Source organism: Dama dama, chromosome 5 (genome assembly GCF_033118175.1).
Source record: "Dama dama isolate Ldn47 chromosome 5, ASM3311817v1, whole genome shotgun sequence".
Lineage (NCBI taxonomy): Eukaryota > Metazoa > Chordata > Mammalia > Artiodactyla > Cervidae > Dama > Dama dama.
The window spans coordinates 97,192,465-97,216,042 of NC_083685.1; the positions used below are offsets into that span (position 1 = coordinate 97,192,465).

General features: G+C 44.5%; 1 long non-coding RNA gene across 1 annotated transcript in view; it reads left to right on the forward strand.

Annotated features, from left to right (window-relative positions):
- Positions 1-989: 989 nt before the first annotated feature.
- Positions 990-23,578, forward strand: part of LOC133057178 (uncharacterized) — a 30,587-nt gene continuing 7,998 nt past the window's right edge. The window contains exon 1 of the long non-coding RNA XR_009692981.1: positions 990-1,120. This is a non-coding gene — a long non-coding RNA (uncharacterized LOC133057178). The remainder of the gene's footprint in view (positions 1,121-23,578) is intronic.

A 23,578-nucleotide genomic window follows, 5' to 3' on the forward strand; every position in this document is an offset into this window, starting at 1 on the left:
AATTGCTTCATTATAGTCCCTGAATCTTTTATTCTTGAAACTCTTCTGTAGCCTTCAAAACTGAAAGCATATCTTCGCTGGATATTTCTTTCTCTCATACTTTTCTGGACGTTGCTTGATTTTTGTATTGGTCAGAGTTCTCCAGAGACTCAGTAGCATGAATATGTATGTGTATATGTATATATTTTGGAGGCTGAAAATTGATGATTTTCATGATCATCCATTTGCAAGTTGGATACCCAAGAAAAGCAGGGGTGTAATTCAGCCCAAGTTCAAAGGCCTGAGAAGATTAGCTAAGGTGTCCCAGCTCAACCAAGTGAGGCTGTAAAGAAAATGGGTGAATTTCTCCTTCCTCCACCTTTTGTTCTATTCAGGCCTTTGATGGATTGAATGATGCCCACCCACACTGGGGAGTGCCATCTGCTTTACTGGGTCTACCAGTTCAAATGCTAATCTCATCAAAAACACCTTTACAGACACACTCAGAAATAATACTGAACCTGGGCACTTTGTGGTCAGTCAAGTCGACACATAAAATAACCATAACCAGTCCACCCCTTTTCAATTTGTACCCAAAACCTTTATACCTTTAAACCAAATTTAATCTCCAAATAAAGACAATAACAAGGGGAGGGAGGCGGGAGGGGGATTGTTGTCATTTTCGATTGACTCTAATTGCAGGACGTGGTAATACTAAGAGATGCCCCCACACACTCTTCCTTACCTCCGTTGTCGATAGTAGTCCAATTTCTGCTTGGCAGTCAGGATCTATCACCCTAGCCAGCCAACATCATAACTCCCTTCTTTGCCAGCGGAGTCATGAGATGCCCAAAATGGCTGGGTGGCAGTCTTAACTTCAAGTTCAATGAAATCTTTATTGTGTCTCCTGGTGGAAGCATCCTTCCCTCCAGAAGAAGACCTCTAGGTCAGCAGAGCATAAAGTCACAGGAACAGGAAGCAAAAATCTTGCTGATGAGTCATTAGGGGTAATAGTGTGCCACTCCCTTGATTCCTGGACCCATGAATCCTGGCTATCAGAGAATCAGCACCATATGTCTAATGCTGATTCAGAGCACATACAGCCTCCTGGAGAACCTTGCCCCAGTCCTGGAACTGTGAAGTGAGTTCTTTTTCTTTTCTTAATTGTATTATTTATTTTTGCCTGTGCTGGTTCTTTGTTGCTGCATGGGGGCTTTTCTCTAGTTGTGGTGAATGAAGGGCTACCCTCTAGTTGTGATGTGTGGGCTTCTCATTGCGGTGGCTTCTCTTGTTGCAGAGCAACAACAGTAATTGTGGTGCATGGGCTTAGTTTCCCCAGGGCATGTAGGATCTTAGTTCCTGGACCAGTGATTGAACCCATATCCCCCGCATTGGCAGGCAGATTCTTTACCACTAGATCACCAGGGAAGTTCCCCACCACAGTTTTTTTTTTTCCCCACCACAGTTTTAAACTTATCTGACTCTAGTTTCCATGCTTGCTCTGTCTCTTCAAACTGTTTTAACTTTTAGTATGCCTTGTAAGTTGTTGCTGAAAGCCAGACAAGATGCACTGGGTAAAAGGAATTGCTATAAACAGGCCTTCAATGATGTTGCCTTGAGGTCTGTGGGTAGGGGAAGGGAAGCATTCTACAGCCTATGAGTAGGTCTCACTATTTTAGTGAGCCGATGCCCTGGGCTACAAACTTCACAGGTGTTTTTCCAGTTTTTGGGATGGGATTGTTAGACTGCTAAGATTGGGCATTTCCTTTCTCCCAGGTGGGTTAGACTCTGGTAAAATAGCTTCTCTCGAGGGCAGATCTCATCAAGAACAGAATGCTCTGAGAGTGTCTCAAAATGGCCACTTTTCCTCTCCTCCTGACAGAAGCAGAAGATTTTTCTCTGATCTCCCCTTTAAGAATCTGGTGGAGTTCCTGGAGGTAAAACTCACAAAGAAAGGGCCACTCCATCTAAGACTGGGCCTCCTAGAGTTTTAAACCCTTAGGTTTGTCCACACTGAGCCTCCAGTAATTCAATGGCTGGGGGTGTTTTGTTTGTCTTTTTTTTAAATTTTGGCTGCATTGTTCAGCATGCAGACTCTTAGTTTCCGTACAAGGATTGAACTCGTGCCCCCTGTAGAGGAAGCGTGAAATCTTAAATTCTGGACCGCCAGTGTTTTGATATTCCTACCCTAATGGGGTTCTAGTGGAGGATTCTGTTCACATGTTTCTGCTCTGGTTAAATTGTAATTCTTTGTATGTTCCTGTCTATCTCTCCAGCTGGGAGGGTGGACAAGCAGAGCACTGGGAGGGTGCTCTGACCCTAATTCTCTAATGGATCTAAAAAAAAGGTGTTGATTCATTTTGTTCAGCTTTCTACTCTTTAGGATGGAGTGACAACTTCCAAGCTCCTTACATGTCAGACAGGAAACTGGAATTCTCTCTCTCTTTTTAAATGAAAGCTTTATTGAGATATAATTCATATATAACAAAACTCACCCTTTTAGAGTGTAAAATTCAGAGGTTTTTAGGATATTCACAAAGTTGTGCAACCCTCTGTGCATTGTGTTGTGCTTAGTCGTGTCCGGCTGTTTGCGATCCCATGGACTGTAGCCCGCCAGGCTTCTCTGTCCATGGGGATTCTTCAGGCAAGAATACTGGAGTGGGTTGCCATTTCCTACTCCAGGGAATCTTCCAGACCCAGGAATCCGACTCGTGTCTCTGGCATCTCCTGCACTGGTAGGCAGATTCTTTACCACTGAGCCACCTGGGAAGCCCTCACCACTATCTAATTTCAAAACATTTCATCACTTCAAAAAGAAACCCCGTTATTGATTGCTCCCATTCCCTCCTCCACCTCACCTTACCCAACCACTGCTTTGAGTCTCTGTAGATTTGCTTATTCTTGATATTTCATATAAATTGAACCATACACTATGTGGTGGTTAGCTTCTTTTATGTAGCATAATGTTTTCAAGGCTCATCCACATTGTAACATGTATCAGTACTTCATTTCTTTTTATGGTAGACTAATATTCCATTGTATAACTGTACCACATTTTATGTATCAGTTCATCAGTTTATGGACACTTTAGTTGTTTTCACTTGGGGGCTATTATGAATAATGCTGCTATGAACATTCGTGTACAGATTTTTGTGTGAACATGTTTTTTATTTTCTGGGATATATACCTGAGAGTGGAATTGTGAGATTATGTGAAACACTTGTGTTTTAACATTTTGAGGAACAATACTTACTGGTCCTTTGTACATCTTCTTTAGAGAAATAAATGTCTGTTAAAATCCTTTGCCCCCTCCCCGCCAAAAAAAAATCCTTTGCCCATCTTTAAATTCAGTTGTTTTGTCTTTTTATGATTGGATTGTAAGAGTTCTTTCTTTTGGATACAGTCTCAGATACATGATTTGCAAATAATGGGTTGTCTTTTCACTGTTCTCATGGTATTCTTTCAAGCAAAAAAGTGTTTAATTTTGATGAAGTCCAATTTATCTAATTAGTTTTTCTTTAACTTTTTTACTTTTGGTTTCATATCTCAGAAATCGTTGCCAAATTCAAGGTCACAAAGACATGGGCCTATTTTCTCTTCTAAGAGTTTTATAGTTTTAGCTGTTACATTTAGATCTGTGATCTGTTTGGGATTACCTTTTGCGTATGGTGTGAAGTAGGGATCTAGCCTCGTTTTTCTTCTGAGTTGGAGCATAGTTGCTTTACTATGTTGTGTTAGTTCCTGTTATGCAGCGAAGTGAATCAGCTGTACATGGACATATAATCCTCTTTTTTGGGTTTCCTTCCCATTTAGGTCACCAACTTCATTCTTTTATATGTGACACTCCAGCTGTCTTAGCAGTATTTGTTGAAAACACATTTGACTTGGCATCCTTGTTACAAACTGGTTGGGCATAAACGTAGGGATTTACACCTTGCTAACTCTTATGCATTTTTTTGCTGTTGCTGTTGTTAAAATGTATTTTATTTATTTATTTTTATTTTTGGCTGTGCTGGAGCTTTGTTGCTACTCGGGCTTTCTTTAGTTGCAGAGAGCGAGGGCTACTCTCTAGTGGTGGTGCGAGGGCCTCACATTGCAGTAGTTTCTCCTGTTGCCGAGCATGGGCTATAGAACGAGCTGGCTTCAGTAGTTGCGGCACTTGGGCTCAATAGTTGCATTTCACAGGCTCTAGAGCGCTGGCTCAATAGTTACGGCGCAAGCTCAGTTGCTCTGCAGCACATGGGATCTCCTCAGAGCAGGGATCGAGACTGTGTCTCCTGCATTGGCAGAGAGATTCTTTACCACAAGCCACCAGAGTAGCTGCCTGACTCATTTTGAACAAGTCAAATCAAACATCTTCCTCAGTGGTGCCTTCCTGACCATCCCGCCTCCCTCTGCACCCAATTAGTTAAGGCTTTTGTAATGTCATCCCCAATCCCGGTTCACAACCCTCTGTATGTAATTATTTACCTAGCCCCCTGCTCCTTGTCTGACTCTAGATTCAAACTCTCTGAAGTCGCTGTAGCATTTGAGTGCCCTGTACCTGGGTCCCTATAGGATATCCTCAGCTTTTTTTTTTTTTCTTTTTTTGGCACAGGATCTTGGTTCCCCAACTGGGGAGGAACCTGCACCCTTGGCAGTGAAAACTTGGAGTCCTAACCACTGGACCGCCAGGGAATTCCCAGCTGCAGCCCTTTTGAAGGAAGGTTTTCTTTGTGGTGTTGGTTTTGCCTTTCTAGGGTGACCAGATCATCTCTATTTCTCTGACACTGGAAGTCCAGGGTCCCAAGAAACACCTCAGTCCCAGGCAATGTGGATGGTTGGTCACCTGACCGTTAGCGCTCCAGGACAGGTTTGGGTCCTGGGTGGAGGCTCTTGTGCCCAGGCCTGAGTCCTTGTCATGTTCCTCAGCTCTCCCCGGGGTCTGTGAACCTGACTCCTCCTTCGTGTCTGTAGAAAGCAGAGTCTGTGCTCCAATGACCATGGGGGTTTCCTGGTGACCCTGTTGCCACCTCACTGCCACTTGTCAGGCTCCAAGGTCTGCAAGAAACAGAATCTGGGAGGCAGAATTCCTCATTCAGCCCCTCTGACAGCTCTTGCTCTCCTAGACAGCCCGAGCCAAACCCAGAGGCAGAGAGTCAGCGAGAGGTCAGGGCTCATCACTCACCTCCAGGCTGCATCTACCAGACTGTGCTGCAGCCCACATGGAGGGGCTTTTTAAGAACTACCCATGGTTCTTGCTCTCAAAGCTTCATGAAGAGGTCAATTCTTTTTTTATTTCTACTTTAAAATTTTTTTTAAAATTTACATTGAAGTATAGTTGATTTTCAGTGTTGTGTTAATTACTGCTGTACAGCAAAGTGAGTCAGTCGTATATACATATGTATATATTATTTTTTATATTCTTTTCCATTATGATTTATCATAGGATATTGAATATGGTTCCCTGTGTTATACAGTAGGACTTTGTTGTTTATCCGTTCTATATATAATAGTTCCCCTTTGCAAACCCTCACCTCCCACTCCATCCATCCCCAAGCCCCGTCTGCTGTGGCAACCGCCAGCCTGTTCTTCATGTCTGTGATTCTGTTTCTGTTTCATAGATAGGCTCGTTTGTGTCATACTGTGTCACATTTTAGATTCCACATATAAGTGATATCATGTGGTTTTTGTCTTTCTCTTTACGGCTTATTTTGCTTAGTATGATAGTCTCTGGTTGCATCCATGTTGCAGCAGATGGCATTCTTTCATTCTTTCTGAGGGCTGAGTTAGTATTCCATTGTCTATATGTACTGTCTTCTTATCCATTCATCTGTCAATAGACATTTAGGGTGTTTCCTTGTCTTGGCTACTGTGAATACTACTGCTAGGAACATAGGGGTACATGTATCTTTTTGAATTATAGCTTTGTCCAGATATGTGCCCAGGAGTGGGCTTGTGGGATCATATGATACTTCTATTATTAGTTTTCTGAGGACCCTCCATACTGTTTTCCACAGCGGCTGCACCTACTACATTTCCACCAACAGCATAGGAGGGTTCTCTTTTCTCCACATCCTCTCCAGCATTTTTGTTATTTACAGACTTTTTAATGATGGACATTCTAATTGGTGTGAGGTTGTACCTCATTTTAGTTTCAATCATATTTCTTTAAAAATCAGGAATGTTGAACATCTTTTCATGTGCCTGTAGCCATCTGTCTTCTTGGAGAACTGTTTTTTTAGGTCTTCCACCCATTTGTGAATAGAGTTGTTTATTTTTTTGTTGTTGAGTTGTATGTTTATTTATTTTGGAAATTAAGCCCTTGTCAGTCTCATCATGCAAATATTTTCTCCAGTTCTGTAGGCTGTCTTTTCATTCTGTTTATGATTTCCCTTACTGTGCAAAAGCTTGTAAGTTTAATTAGGATCCATTTGTTTATTTTTGTTTTTATTCCTATTGCCCTGGGAGTCTGACCAGGAGGTCAGTTCTTTACCCAACCTGCTAGGAGGATCTCAGGAGAAATGTCTCCATGGATTGATCCTAAGACCAAGAGCAGAAGCTTCCTGAGCAGCTGGTTGGTTATTAATCTCAGAGACTCTTGGAACCATGTTATTGACCGAGTCATCCTTCCTTCATCAGCTGCAGGGATGTCTGGAGCACACTCGTGTTCCACTCCCCAAACACAAAGCATCTAGGACATTGTGGTTTCCACTTTGTCCTTGTTCCTGGTGTGTGATGCCCCCACCTTGCTATTTCATTCCTCTTTCCCTTTCTTTGCTTTATTGAGGTAAAATTACATCCAGTGAAAATGCACACATCTTACGCATACAACTGGATGAGTTTTGACAACTCAAATGTTGACACCCATGTACCAACACCCAAATCAAGAAAAAGAACATTTTTATCACCCAGAAAGCCTGCTTATATTTCTTTACGGCCAACTTCTCACCCTGAAACTATCCTTTCCCTGCTTTCAATATATTCTCTTACTGTTTTTCATGTAGTCTCCCCGACTCCCACTGGTTGTAGTAATTTTATATATATATTTTTTATTTCCATTTTGGTTGTGCCACAAGGCATGTGGGATCTTAGTTCCCTGACCAGGGGCCAATTCCAAGCCCTTTGCAGTGAAAGTGTAGAGTCTTAATCACTGGACCGCCAGGGAAGTACCCATGTAATCTTTTGAATATCTTAAATCTTCTCTTGCAATGAGAAAGAACATGAATAATGATGGTATTGTAATGAGGGAGATGTCCCAGCCCTGGCTCAATATTGTACAGAGCTTACCTCCCACCTGGGAAATGACAGAGCCTAAAATGCTGAAGCAGCTCAGATCCCACCATCTGAGGCCTTCTGACCACATCCAGGTTCCCTGCCAGGTCCTCCTCCCCTCTGTGTGGCTGGAAGCCTCCTCCATGTGGTGCTGCCCAGCCTGGGGATGCTTCCCAGGACACCTCCTCATGGGTGACTTGTGTCTTTGTTCACTGTCTCCCCCATTGCTAACCATCATGGATGCTCCCCTTCCTTCAACCCAGCCCCAAACTTAGTCTTCACATTTCATCCTGCAAACCAGTGCCTGCCACTGTGCTGCGCAAGGGAGACACATAGACAAGGCCGAGATAGTTTTGGCCCTCTGGGAAGTAAGAGGCTTGCTCACCCATACATGGAGAAGTCACCTCACGATACAAGACCGTGTGTAACCTCAGGAGAGGAGAATTACTGTGCATTTATGCGCACCAACCTCTGCAGCAGTCTAAGGTCCTCGAGTTTATTAAGCCATTCAAAAATATTTATTTAATTTTGCTACATGCAAAGCACAGTTCTATAACTTTTTTTTTTTTTTTTTTTTTACCACGTGGCATGTGGGATCTTCATTCCCTGACCAGGGACTGAATCGGCAGCCCCTGCATTGGGAGGGTGGTGTCTTAACCACTGGACCAGGCAAGTCCCCAGGCACAGTTCTAGACACATCAGTAATTAAAACTGTGAGGTCCCCTGCTCTTGGGGAGCTTGTACTGTCATGGGAGAAAATACACAATAAATGTGAGAAATCAGTAAATCCTGTAGACTGTGAGAAAGTAACCATTGCAATGGCAAAAAGGAAAAGAACAGGATCAGGGATCAGGAATTTGGGGCCGGGGGCCTGATGTAGGATTAAATGAGGTGGTCTGGGTAGGTCTCACTGAGCAGGTGAGATTTGAGCAAAGACTTGATGGGGGAGGGAGGAAGCCAAGTGGGTATCTAGGAAAGCCCATTCTAGGCCAGTGGTTCTCAGTCTGTGGTTTTTCCTCCCTCGTACTCAAGGGACTTTTTGCCAACACCTGGAGACATTTTTGTTGTCACAACTGTGTGTATGTTTGGGTGCTGCTGACATCTACAAGGGAGAGGTTATAAACATCCCACAATATACACAGGACAACTCCCACGACAAAGAATTAGCCAGACGGCCAATGGTGCCAAGGTGAAGAAGCTGGTCTGGTAGCGGAAAGAGCCAGCGCAAAGGATCTGTGGCAGAAGCATGCCTGGCATCCATAGAACTTCTGGGAACCCATATGGCTGGAGGGAGGAGACAGGAGCCAAGGTGAGAGGCAGGAGTGCCAGCTGACATAGGGCAGGGATGGAAGTGATGACCGACATGGGTCGTCACTGCAGGGTTTGAAATGGAGGATTGATGTCATCTCACTGAACATTTTAGAGTCTCCATCAGGCTGCTGTGCTAGGAACAGGCTGTGGGACCGAAAGCCAGTGACCCGAGAGCCGGTTTGGACTTTCCCCTCTTTCCTCCCCATCCTCTGCCCCCTCCCTCACTCCCAGCTGCCTCAGAGCAAAAGCAGCTGCTGTGAGATGTGCCCCCCCCCACCCCCCTCCCCGCCCCTGTCCTGTCCTTTCCCGGCACAGGGCACAGGCCAAGCCCCAGGCCAGGGCTCAGGATTCCCCTCCAGTCCATCCCTTCAGTGCGCAGGCGCACTCCCATGTCTCCTGTATGAGAGAGACGCTGCCCAACCAGCCCCAGAGGCAGAGCTGTCCTTCAGTGCAGCAGAGTCTGGGAGGGAGTCACCATCATCAAGTGCTAGCCTTTCGTAAATTGAATCTCTTTGTTATGAAAGATCCTAGGGGTTCCCTGTACTTTACCGTATGAATTCTTTATGAGCAGGCTTCCTTTTCCAGATAAAACAGAAGCAAAGAATTAAAAATATTTAACAAAAATAACTTAAAAAAATATTTAACAAAAATAACTAAAAAACACCCTCCACTGGCCCTGGAGCCCCTCTTCAGCTACCATCCCCGCTCCTCTCCTCCCTATCTATCCCTTTGCATCAAACCTCATCTTCACCTTGTTCCTCCCTGGAGGTCTCCATCTCAATGCGTGGCACCCACATCCACCAGATGCTTGTTCTGTCTTTATGATTTTGACTACTCTAGGTCAAAACTAGTTGCTGCTTAGCCTCTTGGGGTGATCCTGTTTTTGGCACCAGTCACACAGGTGAGTTTGGCCATGAACACACAACATCTTTGTTCTTGTCATCTGCTGTCCCCACACTGCACCGCTGGACACACAGCAGCTCCTGAACTGACAGGTCAGGTGAATGAAAGCTTCAATCAGGCATTCTTCCTGCTCCCTGAAAAATGGGGCCTGCTCCTCCACTTCAGGGAGAAGCCTGAAATGCTTTTTCAGAATAATGCCCAGTCAGACTACAGAGTACATTTCTTAGATCCAACTACAATTTCCTCTTTGTATAATGAAAATTGCTTTCAATGCTCCTTGCATCCAAGTGAAGGCTCAATAACTATTTGTTAGCAGTGAACAGATAGTGGTACCTCAGTAATTATTAACTGATGAGCATGAACATAACTTAAGTATAAGCAAAATGTAAACAAACAAGCCCTAACCACCACCAAAAGGCTAAGAACAAAGCTGCCACCAGTGTGGGCATTAGGTGTCATTTGGAAGCCAAGGATCTGATCATCCTGTCTGGGCAATTTCCTACCATATGCACGCTGCTAGGCAGTAAAGCCTTCTACCCTCAGTAGAGACCCTATGGCCAGAGGTTCACTTTCCCAGCATCCCTTGCAGCTGATGGGGGGGCACATAACCCAGGCTGAGTCAGGTGGACCACTGCCCCCTGAGATTTTGGTTTGAAGGCTAGAGAAACAAAGTCACATGAAGAATATCCATCCAGGGCCAGCGGCGGCCTCCAGCATCCAGGGCCAGTGGTGCTGTCAGTCTGGCTGTGCATCTGTGTCCTTCAGGGCCTGTGGCAGGCATGCCCTCAGCAGGCCAGATCCGCAGTGAGCATTGGTCCCTGTCATTGCTGTGACTCCCTTGACTAGGTTTGTTTCCTGAGCCTGGCTATCCAACCTTCCTGGAGATTCTGGGAGCCTATGGCCTTCTTTCTGATTGATTTTTGCTCCACCACACAGCTTGTGGGATCTTAGTTCACCAACAAGGGATCGAATCTGCACCCCCAGCATTGGAAGCTCGAGTCTTCACTACTGGACCGCTAGGAAAATCCCCCTATGGCCTTCTGATAAGCTCCTTTCCGGCTTGTAAACACCAGGGATGGTTTTTATTGCTAAACCTCTAACACCTCGCCACAGACAAGAACTTAAGGGAGAGGTGGAGGCCTTATGTCCTGCTCCTCTGAGAGCCACACATCAACTCCAGGCTCAGGCTCTGACAGGGGACTCCTCCAGCAGAGCCTGAGCAGGACCCTGAAGCGGTGGGACCAGAGGCTGAGAAAGCCCTTCCTAGAGGGAAGTCCCCAACCAGCAGTGGAGGCATCATCAGAAATGCAAATCCCCCTTCCCGGATCAACAGAACCAGAAATGCCAGTGGGGGCTTCCTGGTAGTCCAGTGATTAAGATCCTGCCTTCCACTGCCGGAGGTATGGGTTCGATTCCTGGTCAGAAAACTAAGATCCCACATGTCACAGGGTGCAGCCAAAAATTAAAAAAAAAAAAAAAATGCTGGTGGTGAGTCCCAGCAATTGACACTTTAAGAAGCCCTGTAAGTGACTCAGATGTACCCTATAACTTACCCTGCAACTTCAAGGAGGAGCCATGTGCAGCAGAAAAAGCAACAGATAGAAACTAGAGACCTGGTTCTAGTTCTTGACTAGTTGACTTTGAACTCATTTGCCTTTTCTGAGTCTAGTTTCCTTTCATCTATAAAACAGGGCTTGTGGCATCACTATAGAGGCTTTTTGTGAGGATCAAATTAAGTAACACTGTACACATAGAGTGCCAAGCCTGATAATGGGCCCCCAGGAGAGGCCCAGGAAACGACAGCCGTCACTGTTCAGACTGGTTGCAATTAGTTCTCTTAGTAGACCTCTGTGCAAATTTGGGCTGGGCCCCTAGTGTCTCAGCCTCTTTTTCTCTCTGTAACATGCAGATAACAGCCCTCACCTCCTAGGCTTGTTTGGAAAATCAAGGAAGATAAAATATGAAAGCAATATTTTGTCCAAACTGAAACATAAAACTATGAAAACAGAAAATGAAATAAAGTTCAAAAATATTCTACCTAGGGGACTTCTCTGATGGTCCAGTGTCTAAGATTACATGCTTGCACTGCAGGGTTTGATCCCTGATCAAGGAACTAGATCCCACATGCCACAGCTAAAGATTTCGAATGCCACAACAAAAATTGGAGGTCCTGTGTGCCAGAACTAAAACGTGGTACAGCCAAATAAATAAATAAATAAAAATTTAAGAAATAAACCAAAAATATTCCACCTAGACAGCAAGACACCAACATCAGGCGAGGAAGGGCTTACTTACGGGTTTCTCAAGAGGCCTGGGCTCCCACTGTGGGTGGAGGCTACATTAGGCACAGAGAATCCAGCAGTGAACTGGCAGATAATAGTCTCTGCCCTTGAAATTGTTCATAATTTAACTTTCAACTCATTCAGGCCAGAGTAGACTGCTGCTCATATTTCTATAGTAAAACATTTATGTAGCATTATGTATACGTGTGTGTTAGTCACTTAGTTGTGCCCAAATTCTTTGTGACCCCATGGACAGTAGCCCACCAGGCTCCTCTGTCCATGGAATTATCCAGGCAAGAATATTGGAGTGGGTTGCCATTCCCTTCTCCAGGGGATCTTCCCAACCTAGGGATCGAACCCAAGTCTCTGCATTGCAGGCAGATTCTTTATTGTCTGAGCCACCAGGGGGGCCCAACATATTTATATATACACATGCGTAATTTATATATATTCATACATATGTGCTTGTGTGTGCTCAGTCACTTCAGTCACGTCTGACTCTCTGCGACTCCGCCAGGCTCCTCTGTCCATGGGATTCTCTAGGCAAAAAGACTGGAGAGGGTTGTCGTGGCCTCCTCCAGGAGATCTTCCTGACCTAGGAATCAAACCTGCATCATCTCCTGCATTGCAGGCGGGTTCTTTACCCACTGAGCCACCTGAGATAACATATAAACCTTTGTCTCTCTACATGTGAGTATCAAATATGTGTGTGTACATATAATTACATAGGCTTGAGTTAGATTTAAACTGAAGAAAGTTTTGAAAACACACATTTTAAAAACTGTGGTGCCGCAAAAAAAAAAAAAAAAAACTGTGGTGCCAATTCCTTCCTTATTGTATTCATTTGCTTAGACCAGATGACACATACGCATGGGTATAGGAATATATGGCACAAATTCTCTCTCACTGCAGACCCTCAGATTCCCAGTTCTTCTGCTGCAGGGGAAACCCTGGTACCAATCTCATGTATCTCCTTCTAGAAACATAGGCTGCGCTTAGGCAAGAGGGTCAATGGCTGTTGGTAGACACCACAAGTGTGTTTTTTTGTTTTTGATTGACTGATTTGTGCGTTTACATTTGCCTTCCCCAAAAGGGTCTGAGGTGGCTGCCATTGAAGTATCAGGACTTGTGTTGCTTTTACCATTTTTTCCTGCTTGGAGGGAGGCCAGCTGATCTGACCCATTGCAGCCAAGCTAGAACTGAGTCAAGCTGCAGCTCAGGGCCAAGGCTGAGGTAGGTGCCAAGGGCCAGGGGCCAAACTAGATTGATCATATTAGTTATCACGTCAGTCTCCATGTTGCCGACATAGCCAAGTCTGAGCTTCAGGCCACAGAGCTAGGCCAGATAGTGGTGTCCAGAGCACACACCACCCAGGAGCCTGGCCCTCTTCTCACATTCAGTACCATCTGGGCTGAGTCTTACTCTGAGGCAGCTATGAAATGGACGGAGAACTGAGGATAAAAATAAAAACCTTAAAAAATAAAAAAAATAAAAACCTTGTGGGGACTTCCCTGGTGGTCCAGTGGTTAAGAATCAGCCTTGCAATGCAGGTGATGCAGGTTCGATCCATGGTTAGGGAACTAATTTCCCACATGCCTTGGTGCAACTAAGCCTGCATGCTCCAGGACCTGAGCATCACAGCAAAAGGTCTGGCATGAGGCAAGGAAGATCTCGTGTGCCCCAACTAAGACTTGATGCAGCCAAATAAAAAAAATTTAAAACAACAACAACCATGACCTTATGAGTGAAACTCTGAAATAGAGAAGGTATAAAGTCAAAGATGCAGATGATAGTCAGGCTAATCATTGCTCACCTAACCTTGGAATGCTGATCCTTCTTCTCTACTCATCAAATCCTACCCAGTCTTCAAGGCCAGTACTTCTTTCCCCTCCTCTGGGAACTGATGGGACAAATAAGGCAAGGGGTCACTTTGGAGTCCCAGGTTTGAATTCTGGTGCCTTCACTTCCTGGAAAAAAAACCACTCATTCATTCAACGAGTATCCATGGAGCATCTACTATGTGTGAGGCATTAGCTGGGTTAAGGAAACAAAGATAAATTGATCACAGCTCCTGTACCCATGAAGCTGACAATAGGGAGTCAGATGAGTCAACAGATGACAACGTGGAGGGATAGTGATGTGATCAGATAAGCACAGGCAGCTGGAATGCAGAGCAAGGCCCTAACCATCAAAGGATGCACAGGGACCCAAAAGGTCCAGGTGGAATCCTTTGGAAAATTCCCTGGGACCAACCAAGGAAAAAGCCATGTATTCAACAAATACATGCAGTGCATTACTGTGTGCCTGGAAAGAAGTGAGGTACTGGAGATACAATGGTCCACAGCACAAAGAACTTCACACTCCAGTGAGGGGATGCCCAGTGCATATGAATTTTGCCTGGACTTCCCTGGTGGTCCAGTGGTTAAGACTCCACGCTTCCAACTCAGGGGACCTGGGTTTGATCCAGGGTTGGGAAACTAATATTCCCACATGTCACATGGGACCACCAATAAATAAATCAATTGGGTCAAGTGCAATGATAGAAACACAGCATTGTGATCAAGAATAATGCTGGGGATGTGAAGGGGATACAACTGTTGGAGGGAGGATGAGGAAGAACCTTGTGGTGTTAGATCACAATGAAAAGCATCATAAGAATTTACTATATGGTATGTATCCTATCTATGTCTGATAAAGGGTCTGGAAACAGTGGTATTTCCCAAACTATTGACTTTACTTTGTGCTTAGATCTTGGTTTCTCATAGACCTCTCTGTGATAGGAAACAGAGTTCTTTGAAGAACTCCCAGGGCTGGTAAAGAGGAAGTACAAAGGGTACCTGGAAGAGAGAGGTGCAGGGGTGGGGGAGAAGAAAGAGAAAGAGGAGAAGGCAAAGAGGAAGAGAATAAGGACAACAAGAAGGAAAAGCTCAAAAACTAAAGAGGGTACAGGGATCAAATGGAAAAATCTCCCACTGGATGAAACTGGACAATATAAATATTGAAATGGAGGATGACTTAATAGGTTATAATACATGAAACAATACATAACTAATGGACACACAGTTATCCTAAAACTAAAGACAAATAAGTTGGGGAAGAAGAGAAATTATAGTATACCATAGTTTATAAATACAGAGGGACAATTATGAAGTCCACGTCTTTAAATCAACCTAGTAATAATTGATTCAGGCAAGAATCATTAAAGGATGTTAAAATCTTCAGACAAAAGTTTGTTGGAGGACAGGATATTTATAGGGTCTCAAATGTCTTTCCACAGACTTTTTTTTTTTTTTTCCCATGTGGCCTGTGGGATCTTAGTTCCACCGGCAGGGATCAAGCCCATGACCGCTGCAGTGGAAGCACAGAGTCCTAGCCATTAGACAAACAGGGAATTCCTTCTACAGACTATTCATTCATTTCAAAAATGATAAATGTAACTTTAGAGTGGAGGAACCTGGCACACATAACCTTAACCAAGGGATCAAAGTTAACATCACCACTAATGGGATGAATTACGACCTGTATGACCTGGTATGAGGCACCAAGAAGGACACTACAGCATTTCTAGGTCTTCGCTGCCAAAAATGTGCAATCTGATTTATTCATTAAAATAAAGAAAAAAGTAAGGGATGTTCTGTGATATTTTGATTTATAATAAGATATATATATTTCATCTTTGTCTCCATTTCTGGCCCAGAGTGCCTAAAGCCCTTGGAATTTCCCAATCCATAAGAGTAATGGGAATATCTTTTCTTTTAGCTTTTGGTCTTTTGTCCTTGGTTTCTGAAAAAATGCCAGGGCCATAAAGGTGAAAAGAATGTGTCATAACAAGTGTCATAACCCCTTTCTACCACACCTGAGTTTATGTTAATGGAGTGACTTTTGGAAAGCCTCTGGGGGATAGGGGCAGGTTACCAGGGAAACCAATCAAGTGATTAGAGGGTTGGACTGTCAATCCCAAACTTCCAGGGACAGGCTAGAGATGGAGTTCAAGCACCAGTGGCTGATGATTTAATCAATCATGTCTATGTGAAAAAGTCTCCATAAAACTGCAAAAGGACCAGGTTTATAGAGCTTCTGGGTTCAACGGACAGGTGGAGGGGCTGGGAGGGTGCATGCCCCTTCCTACACACCTTGCTCTGTGCATCTCTTCCATTGGCTGTTCCTGAGTTGTATCCTTTTGTAATAAACTGATAATCTAGTAAGTAAACGGTTCTCTTGAGCTCTGTGAACCTATTTAGCAAATTAATCAGTGATTAATTAACCACTGCTTCATAGCTTGAAGAGGACTGGCTCAGAGGTTAAAGTGTCTGCCTGCAATGCAGGAGACCTGGGTTCGATCCCTGGGTCCAGAAGATCCCCTGGAGAAGGAAACAGCAACCCACTCCAGTATTTTTGCCTGGAGAATCTCATGGATGGAGGAGCCTGGTGGGCTACAGTCCATGGGGTCGCAAAGAGTCGGACACGACTGAGTGACTTCACTTTCACTTTTTCATAGCTGGTTGGTCAGATGCATGGTATCAACCTAGACTTTCCCTTAGTGTCTCAAGCATATGGGGAGGGGATAGTCTTACAGGATTGAGCCCTTAACTTGTGGGGATCTATGCTATCTCTAGGTAGATGGTGCTGGAATTGGAGTTAAATTGTGGGACACTCAGGTGGTGTCACAGAAATGCCTGACGTGTGGAAAAAGCATACATCTGGTGTCAGAAGTGAAGTGGAGGAGTAGGAGTATTGAGAGCACAGGAGACACACAACAGGAAGTGAGTTTTCCCTTTACACCATCTGTGAAACAACCAACCTGGACACAAAACCAACAATGTCGTGAAAGACAAAACAAGGCCAAGAAACCAGTCTCAATAAAAGGAGCCTAAAAAGGCATAACATGGTGACCTTTGACCCTGGATCAGAAGAAACAGTTGCTATAACACACATTATTGGGACAATCAGGGAAACTTGAATGTAGATTTTGTACTAGATAATGATATTGTGTGTGTGTGTGTGCACTCAGTCACTCAGTTGTGCCTGATTCTTTGCGACCCCATGGACGTAGCCTGGCAGGTTCCTCTGTCCAGGGAATTTTCCAGGCAAGAATACTGGAACAGGTTGCCATTTCCTACTCCAGGGGATCTTCCCGACCCAGGGATCGAACCCAAGTCTCTTGAGTCTCTGGCATCTCCTGCATGAGCAGGCAGATTCTTTACCACTGTGCCACATGGGAAGCCCCAGTGGTGTTGTACAGATATTAAGTATCCAGATTTGATAGTTATATTGTAGTTAAGAAAGAGAAAATCTTTGGGAGTTCCCTAGCCATCCAGTGGTTAAGACTTGGTGCCACAGCCTGGAGTTCAGTGCCTAGTCATCTGGGAACTAAGATCCTGCAAGCTGCATGGCATAGCCCCAAAAATAAATAAATAACAAATAAAAGAATTTATTTAAATAAAATCTTTGTTCTTAGGAGATCCAAGCTGAACTATGTAGGGTAAAAGGCTATGATACCTGCTACTTAATCTTACATGTATCAGTAAGAATAAGAAGATGAAAGTATATTAATGTATATATATGAAAAGAAAGGTAAAATAAATGTGGGAAAAATTTGGTCATTGGTGAATACAGGGGGAAGGTCTAAGGGTGTTCACTCTACTATTGTTGTTTATTTGCTAAGTTGTGCCTGACTCTTTTATACCCCATGGACTATAGCCTGCCAGCCTCCTCTATCAATGGTTTCCAGGCAAGAATATTGGAGTGAGTTGCCGTTTCCTTCTTCAGGGGTTCTTTCTAAGTGAGATCGAACCCACATCTCCTGCATTGGCAGGTGGATTCTTTACCACTGAGCTATGAGGGAAGCCCTCATTGTACTGTACTTGAAACTTTTCTGTAGGTTTAAAATTGTTCAAAATAAAGTTTCAGAATAAAAACCTGGACTTCTCTGGTGGTCCAGTGGTGAAGAATCCACCTTCCAATGCAGGGGACATGGGTTCAGTTTCTGGTCGGGGAACTAAGATCCCACATGCTACAGGGCAACTAAGCCCTCGAGCTGCAGTGAAGACTCAGGGCAACCAAAAATAAATAAATACTAAAAATAAATCAAAAGCTAAAACCAGTTCCAATTTAAAATACTTTGGAGTGAATTCAGTTATCAAGTGTGAAATTTCTGTATCAGCTCAATTTATGATACCAAGTTTGGTTAAAAAATGAATGAACCAACTTAAAGATAGTGCATTTATCTTCCTTAAAATGACTAATGAAGGAAATGAGAAGCCAAAGAGGTAGAGGCCGAGGAAAGAGGGTTTCAAAATGACAGTAAAAAACAAAGATGCTACAAAGAAGTAAGATGTGGGCTAAGGTATATCTGCTGAGGTGAGTAAAAGGGAGTGGTCTTCCAGCAATCCCATGACTGGGGGTATACCCTGAGGAAACCATAATTGAAAAGGACAAATATACCCCAGTGTTCATTGCAACACTATTTACAATAGGTAGGACATGGAAGCAACCTAGATGTCCATCCACAGATGTATAGATAAAGAAGGTGTGGTACGTATATACAATGGAATATTACTCAGCCATAAAAAGGAACACATTTGAGTCAATTCTAATGAGGTGGATGAACCTAGAGGCTATTATATAAAGTGAAGTAAGTCACAAAGAGAAAAACAACTACTGTATATTAACGCATATATGTGGAATCTAGAAAGATGCTACTGATGAACTAGTTGCAGGCCAGTAATGGAGATGAAGATATAGAGAACAGACTTGTGCACACAGTAAGAGAAGGAGAGGGTGGGATGAATTGAGAAAGTAGCATTGAAATATGTATATATGACCATATGTAAAATAGGCAACCAGTGGGAATTTGCTCTATGACACAGGGAGCTCAAATCTGGGTGCTCTCTGACAACCTAGAGGGGTGGGACATGTGTATACCTATGGCTGATTCATGTTGATGTATGGCATAAACCAGCGTAACATTGTAAAGCAATTATCCTCCAATTAAAAATAATTAAAAAAAAAAAGCAGGAGAGGTCTTTGGTGGAGCATCGGTTCAGCTGGCTAATGGATGGGGGGAGGTGTAGGAGGGAAGGCCAGGAGTCATCAGCGAAGGGATGGTTTTGCATGTCTGGGGAAGGCTGAGAATGGGGAATAGGAGTGGAGGATTTCAGTTGTTTTCTTATTTGATTAAGTTCTGAGCTTACAAATTTTGACCAGAAGTGTGTGGGGTGGTGGCTTGGGAGGGTGGTTATGAATAGCTAGTCCTCTCCTAGGCTTGGTACCAATTCATTTCTATTGCCTGGGATTGTTCCAGGTGTAGCATCAAAAGTTCCCCCTCCTAGGAACCTTCTCAGTCAGGATCCTTACTCTCCACTCCCAGGCTGCTCCCACCAATAAATATTCACTGGTCACTGCCAGCCCGGGAGGTTAGATTGTATTTATTCATTCAACAAGCTTTTGCTGGTGCTGAAAATATGGTGGCCAGCAAAGCAGACAGCTGCCACCCTTACAGACCATGTGAAATTCCTTCTTTGCGTTGAAGTTGTATTAATAAAACTGGGCCTCTTTAAAAAAGAAAATCTCATTTCCCCTCATCATAATGGTAGAAAATTTGAGAAGAAAAAGCGTAAAAAGACAGAGGAAAAAAAATTACACTGGCAGATTTCCTCTCAGTATTTTTCCTACACATTTCCCAAGTCACTTCCGATCAGTGTCCAAAAAAATGCAAGTTAATTTTAATTTTGGCCGCAAACCAAGAACAAAAAGGTTAAGTGCATTGAATTAATTTTTCAAGCTCAAGTTAAATGCTCTGAGGGTGATCTGCTGTCTCCAAGGGTCCAAACCTGTTTTTCTCTGCTAGCAGGTGTGATCACAGACCTGGCCCAGGTGGGAAATAACTTTCTCTCCTCAGCAAGCCTTCCAGATTTGCAATTTTTCTCTTTTTCCAAATTAAAATGCTGCATTCACTTGATAACGAATCCAGCAGAACAGAGGCAATTACCATTAAAAACAACAGTGCCTCACCCCTGCCCATCCTGTTCCACCCCACCCCACTCCCTCGACCTAGAGGCAACCCTTTTTAACAGTTTCTATTTTTGTTTCTTCTGGAAGTTATTTCCAAAAATCCTAGCTCAAATGCGCATACTTTATTTCTTTATATTCTGATTTCAGTGACTGTTGATGTTCCAATATAAAATATGAGGCATTTAACTTATTTACATTCCCTCTTCCTCTCTTCTTCCCAATGATGACTATCTATATTGTTATTTTGTTTTTATTTTTATTATTATTTTTAAATTTAATTTTTTGGCAAGGCCTCACGGCTTGTGGGATCTTAATTCCCCGACCAGGGATTGAACCCTTGGCCCTTGGCAATAAAAACACAGGGTCCTAACCACTGGAAAGTGAAAATGTTAGTCCCTGACTCTTTGCGACCCCATGGACTGCAGCCTGCCAGGTTCCTCTGTCCATGGAATTCTCTAGGCAAGAATACTGGAGTAGGTAGCCATTCCCCTCTCCAGGGGATCTTCCTGACCGAGGGATTGAACCAAGGTGTCCTGTCTTGGCCTTCCCTCATAGCTCAGTTGGTAAAGAATCTGCCTGCGATGCAGGAGACCCCGGTTTGATTCCTGGGTTGGGAAGATCCACAGGCGAAGGGATAGGCTACCCACTCCAGTATTCTTGGGCTTAGCTGGTAAAGAATCCACTTACAATGTGGGAGACCTAGGTTCGATCCCTGGGTTGGGAGAATCACCTGGAGAAGGGAAAGGCTACCCACTCCAGTATTCTGGCCTAGAGAATTCCATGGACTAAGGCCATGGGGTCAGAGAGTCTCAGACATGATTTGTTGTAGCCACTCGATCTGGGAAACAAACTCAATCAGAAGGACAATGCAGATAGTGGAGTGCAGTTTATTACACCAGCGGGCCCAAGGCAGAGTCTCCTCTTAGCCAAGGACCCCGACCAGTTTTTGTGAAAACCTTATATACCCTAAGTGTACTTGCTCAAACCCACCTCCCCAAATTCCTTGAAACTAGTCTGAACAACGGAAAAGAAAGTTAACCTGTGATTCATATGCCTTAAGCCTAGGTAGTTAACAGTGGACAATTATCAATAGGCCTGTGGTCATACCCCAATAAGCATAATAGAATTTATGATTCTATTTGGTTACACAGATAATTAGGGTATTCTTTAGGCAACAGAGAGTCTAGGTACGAGCCCTGGGGCTGTTCCATCCAGGGGGCCTGGTTTTCCAGCTGGTATGTCGTTTCCATAGGTACTGGACATATAGCTCAAAGTCCACAGTCCGACCCAAGATGGAGCCTGTTCTGTCTGTTTCCTCCTTCATTCCCCCCTCTTGATGCTCTTAACAAAGTATGAACATCATTAATAGGGATATATTGCATCTTGACTCTCTGACCTCCAATTTGGGAGAACGACATCAACCTTCGGGTTACAAAGTTCATAATACATTGTAAAATAAAGGGTCCACAAAGCAGAACTATCAAGGCAACTGTAACAATGGTAAATATAGTTTTCACCAATCATCTTTCACCCAAGATAGGACTGAAGTTCAAAAAGGAAGATTATCATCTGACTTTGACCTGACCTTTCATGTCATCTAGGGTGGCTGATATATAGCCAGATAAATCAAGAATATATACACAACATTCAACTTTAATTGTAGCACAGGTCCCTCTTTGTACTGAAACTATGGCTAGTCTCAAGATGATACCAGCAAGTCCTTGTAGCAGCAGTTGATTGGAGAGCTTCCTCTCTTTTTCTTCTTTAAGATGATCTTGGATTCATGGGGATCAGTGGGGTCCTTTAGTGTAGTCTGCTCGGCGTCCTCCAGGTCTGCGTGGTATGCGCTCTTCACCCTCGTGGGGTGAATCCAGGGAGTGACACCTGCAACTTTAATGTGAGAGGTGGATACAATCTAGGAGGTCCAGCTGAGGTGGAATTCTGGGGGCATTGACCTGAGGTCTCCATTGCTGGGATTGGAGCCTGCTGAAACGGCGGCTCTACGAACTCCGGGAGAGCTGGTGGAAGAGCAGTGGCTGCTGCAGGAACTTCACCTGGCCCTGGATTGGGCATTAAGGCAGCCTCCGGGCCTGGTGGAGCACAGCCAGGTCCCAGAGGGAGAAGGGGGATCGGCGTGTCTTCACCTGCCGGTGAAGCCGGCACAGCTTCGGAGCACAGCCAAACCAGAACACCACGAGGTCCAAGACTGTTTTCCCCTTAACTTTTAAAGTCCATTCTGCCTTGGTGGGCTTGATGAGGTGGGGATGAAAATACAGATGGGTTAAATATCCCACGTCCCAGGCCGTCTCCGGAAAAGCCAATTCGTACTCACTTATGTATCCCCCTCCTTCTAGCCTGACAATTTCGAGGGGGTCAAGAATTTCATAGCAGATGGGACACCTCCTTGGGGAGGGCAGAATATGAGCACATAAAAACCAAGTTTCTTCTCCTAAAACTCCTCTGGGAATTGCTTGGTAATATTTTTCCCCAAGATGGCGTGGATACCACCTCCTAAATGACCTTCACAAATTTCCTTCCTAAGCCCTAACACGCTCGTCAACCTGTGTACCAAGCAATCGTTGCCACCTGCCTATTCCAGGCTCCTGTGGGTCTGTGCCCCTTCACAGGGAGGTGATCAGGCCCCCTCTTCCACCCTACTGGGTGGGTTCCTCCTCACCTGGGCGCTCAGTTCCCCTGCTGCCGCCCACTACCTGCTAACGTGAATGGTCCAGGCATCGAGAAGCAGAATCCTTCCAGAAGGGCGAGGCGCCTTCCCTCCTCTAGAAGATTCAAGCCGCAAGGCCTCGGAGTAGTCCCAAATGGGACTTGTCACCTCAGAGTGAGGAGTTTCCCGGCCCATGCACCAAATGTTGTAGCCACACGTTCTGGGAAACAAACTCACTCAGAAGGACAATGCAGATAGTGGAGTGCAGTTTATTACACCGGTGGGCCCAAGGCAGAGTCTCCTCTTAGCCAAGGACCTGACCAGTTTCTCTGAAAACCTTATATACCCTAAGTGTACGTGCCCAAACCCACCTCCCCAAATTCCCTGTGTTATGCCTGATGTCCGAATCCCCGAGCGGGAAGAGAGAAGTCTTCCAAGACAATGCAACTGGCAAAAAGGGAAGTTTATTGCTGACTCGAGTCAGGGCTCCTGCCGCATCCAACACAGTGGTGCGGGTCAGAGAGCCCCGCGCCAAAGCTATTACACAAATTTATAGGGTGAGCACACGCCGTTGGTAGTTGGTTTAAGCGGATTGGTTACAAGTTTGCAAAGCAATTTCATTGGTCAAAACTTTCGCGCGCGTGGGACTTTCCCGGGGCGAGGCGGGGCGGGGTGGGGGGTGGGGGTGGGGTTCCGCCCCATTCTTAATTTCCTAATTGGCAAACAGGGGTCAGTGTTAAGCAAAAGCTGATTGTATCCAGGTGGCCTGATAATCTTACCACCCAGAAGTAGGAAGGCGTACTCCTAATCTAAGCTGCCTGCCATGGCATTACTTCTGCTCGCCTCACACCTGAAACTAGTCTGAACAAAGGAAAAGAAAGATACAATCAAAGTTAACCCGTGATTCATATGCCTTAAGCTTAGGTAGTTAACAGAGGACAATTATCAATAGGCTTGTGGTCATACCTCAATAAGCATAATAGAATTTATGATTCTATTTGGTTACACAGATAATTAGGGTATTCTTTTAGGCAACAGAGAGTCTAGGTATGAGCCCTGGGGCTCTTCCATCAAGGGGGCTGGTTTTCCAGCTGGTATGTCATTTCTATAGATACTGGGCATATAGCTCAAAGTCCACAGTCCGACCCAAGATGGAGTCCTGCTTTCAAGA